We start from the raw sequence: 4,273 nt of genomic DNA on the forward strand, positions 1-4,273 counted from the left end.
CAAATTTACGACTTTAAATCTTGTAAATACGGCTCTGATAAACAGACAAGACTTTAAATCCCATAAATTTACAATATTAAAAGTTATAAATTTAGCCTATGACTTTTAAAGTAATAAATATGACTTTATTCTCATAATTTAGCAGTTACGAATTTTTTCTCGTGAATTTACAAGATATTAAGTCATAGTTTTAAAAACAAAAAGTTCTTTATAAAGTGGCCCTTATACTCTGTGTCTAATATTTCAGATGTTACTTTCATTTGATGATGTCATCAATAATTGCCGGTCCGGTAGCTTTAGCGCCGAGCTGCCAACGCTTGAATATACATAACAATCTAACATAAGTTTTAAAAAATTTATACTACTCCAAAAAGTTATTACATTTAAATGTAAACTTCTGTGCTACAGAGCGCTCCTATGTGAAGAAGAGCTCTCTTGAACGCGACATGGTTTATCCTCGCGAAGGTGGACTTTTGACCCCTCCGTTTGGAGGGTGAAATTTAAAAAATAATAATCCGGACACGACTTTCGCTTAAACCGTGAAGTAAAGACGTATATGGATCTATTTGTCTACTAGTAGATGCATCACAACTGAGTGGAGAAGGGAGCTTGTGGCCTGCCCAGCGTATTTTCTATGTCACAGATACAATCTTTTTTAGGTTATTTTTTTTAACTGCTCCTGATTCGCAACAATTTGAATAAAGAAGTACTTACAAACACAGTTTTAACCAAATTGTCTTTATACATGTCGAGAGAAAACATACAAGAACATGTTATAAACACCAAAAACACAACTTTTGATGGAGTAGGTCTTTAAACAGAAGCGTTTGTTAAACTGCTGATGGAAGTCAGTCTTTTAATTAACTTTTAAATGTTGAATTGTAATGTTTTAACAACCTCAATATGACAAGGAAATGCATTGAAATGGACTGTTTAGGACTTCAGTTTTTGATGTTGATGCTATTGTAAAGCTAAATGAAGGTAATAATACTCAAGAATTAGGGCTGAGCTAATTTTAGCCTAGAGGTGACTCTTTGATTTTCCACTGACAAGCAGCTATTTTTTTTCAGTTAAAAAGAGAAACAAATGTAGTATTTCCCACTCCTGAAAATCAGCATCAGTGCTGCTCTGCACCAATTAGTGCTGTCTTTAGCGAACTGCTGTAGTCATCCTCAAATGAGCTGACTACACCTCCTTTTGCAGATCAATACAACCTAAGTGGCTCCAACCCAGAGCTAACAGATGGAATCAATGCTGTTTTTGAATTGCAACCAAACTGTCGGACACAAAAGACACAACCTTTGCAGTTAAGTAGAAGTTAAAACATGCTTTAAATTTAACAGGAGAGAACATTAGCGATGTTTATGCAGTAATTGAGTGTTGCGTTATGCTCCGTCACTAAATAAAGGTCAACAACCTTAGCAGCAGGCCAGAGGCTAATCCTGTGTACAGGAGGCTGACCAGAACAGTTAATCTGGGACTACTGCATAGCATATCAATGAGGACAGTCACCATTGATCTAGAACTTGGGGGTTAAGAGTTTATCTTTACTCTTTATTTCCCTTTGTTACACTTAATTTAATTTTAAAATTTCATAAAGCATAAAAAGGACATGGTAACAGTGAAAAAACAGACCCATTATGTCACAAATCAATATTCAATCAATTCCACAGCTCATTTTTTAACATAGTTTGAGGCCTTTGCAAGGTAATAATTACAGGCTTTTTTAGTGACTGATGATGGAAATTCTTATTCTTTGAATGTTCATGCATAAAAAAAAACTATATGCTGTGTAATTTTGTAGTTTAAAATATAAATGTTAAAAGAGGGGGGCTGGACGCTGAGCCCTGACTTAATGCCCTACCAAACCTGACAACTGCACTCAAGTTGACAACTTAGCAGGATTGGACTGGGCGATACAAGGTGTCGGTGTGTATGCATTTTTTTTTTGTTTGTTTTTTTTTTAACTGCTGCAACAGTCGGCTGCCAGTTTAGCTCCAAGTTAGCTTACCGGTGAAGGGATACACAGCTCTAAGTTCTTACCCATTTCCTTTAAAAAGCATTGTGGAGATGTCTAAAGCTCCAAATACCCCTACAATTGGAGGTGTAGGGATCAGCCGTAGGGGTAGGGGAAGAATTTGGATTTGGTCTCTATCTATTGGATAACTAAAAGAAATTTACAGATGATGTCTATTATTCATCTAATCGATATCTAATAGATATTGATTAGATGTCTATAGATATCTAGATACCCCAGCAAATAATAGTGTCCTGAATGACATGAAATACTAGTAATACATGAAAGATGCTGGATAGTAAACTTTACTTGTTGAAAAAACTGATACAATGATGATTCCCTAAAGATTCTGGTATCATGTCCAGACCCGACCCATTTGACCTCATCATCTATTGTAGATTCATATAAGTTATCTAATATACATCTATCGTAGATGTGGAAGAAACTACTTAAATATCTTGATTACAACATGCAAGGCATGGTGGGACCACAATGCAATTAGCTACAGGAAAGTCGTATGATAAAGATCTAAACTATAATATGCATTAGACCTCTGTGAATTGATGTCTATCAGATGCAAAATGCGTATCCATTGCTGTAAGCCTTGAAATAGCCGTGATATAAATATCTAATAGATGTGTCTGTGCACAGAGGGTCCTACATGCAGATGTCCTCAGTGCATATAAAAAATATAAAAAACTAGGAAAATGAAAAATAAAAACAGCTCCCATAATGTTTTGCAATGTTCTTTTTTTATTTTACTGCTGGTTTTGTGTGTTTGTGTTTGCAAAGTCTGCATTTAACAAGAAAATTGCCATGTGTTAAGTAATTCCTCTCTATAAAGAATGAAAGAACGAGGTCCTGAATACTAGTGGAAATTCTTCTGTTTGGGGCTTCAGAGCTCACAGAGACAGATGGAGAGGCTCATCCATAAGGGGGTCAGAGTACAGCTCCTGCACCCATCCATCAAAACGAGACAGCTCAGGGTTAGAGCTTGGGCATCTTGTCTGGGTTGCTCTTGATAAGAAGGGGGCTTGGATTCATGTTAGTGCCTTCTAAAAAAAAGATAGACAAGGTGCCAGGAGAAAAGACAATTTTGGGATACATTCACAAATATGATCCTGTGGCAGGAGTGTTCAGATGCAGCCCAGTCTCAGTAAAATGCGTACATATTCCACGATTTGGGAAATACCGTGTATAATATACGCCAAAACCGGTTTTTGCGTGCATATAATACGCGCGGTCCTAGACGTGTTAAAATGTGTTTTCCACGATTGACACGTCCCGTGAACATCACAGACAGCCCCACAAACGAACAATTTACTTTTCTAACCCTAACCATAACCGTAATCCTAAACTTAACCAGGAACGACGTCATTTAGAAAAGAGCCGGAGGATTTCTTACCACGTGATCAAAACGAAACCTAAAAAGCCGTGTATATTGTACGCCGGCGCCACCTATTCTCAATCATTGCGTATCATATACACGCAAAAAGCGTGTTTGGCGTATATTATACACGGTATTTCAGAGTGCAAAGTCGTGGAATATGTACGCATTTTACTGCGACTGTGTTGTCAGATGGATGAACAGACAAAATATACTCGCCTTGTTTGCACTGAATTTTTAACCCACCATGTACTTTTTACAACCAGTGTGCATGCAGTAAATAGATCTTGTGTCTTTTTCTTTGTGGAATCACCTGAACTGAATTGTTTTTATATTATTTTTTGATACAAATAAAGTAACTTCTGGATGTCAGAGGTACACTGTTGGTGATCCCAATAGTCATGCAGTTCAGGGTAGCATAGACTGTTTAGATATTCAATCTATTTTTTATTTTATAAGGGGACTTAATCCAGTACTTAGGGAAAGTGCAGTTAACATTTTTTAGGTTGTGACAAGACACAAAAACTCTATGTGTCATCAAAATAATATAATTGATGCATGGAGCTGATACCACCAGCAACACTGGTACGGGCACTAGTAAAACTAAAATGTGTAAAAATAAAACAGCTTTTTGAATTGCTAATGGGGAAATGTATGTTTTCTCTTCCTTTGAACATCTAAATATTAGTATAACAAACAGAAAACATCACTGTATCATGTAAGGTGGCATTATCTACATGAATTGACGAGGCCCATCTGTGGTCTATAGACAAACTTTAAGCTGCCACAACAACAAGATGGGTACCAAACATGTCCATTACTAACCAATATTCAACAAGAAAGTGGAAATGGGTCTTGGCAACTGTTTA

This window comes from Oryzias melastigma, linkage group LG7, assembly GCF_002922805.2.
Source record: "Oryzias melastigma strain HK-1 linkage group LG7, ASM292280v2, whole genome shotgun sequence".
Classification (NCBI taxonomy): Eukaryota; Metazoa; Chordata; class Actinopteri; order Beloniformes; family Adrianichthyidae; genus Oryzias; species Oryzias melastigma.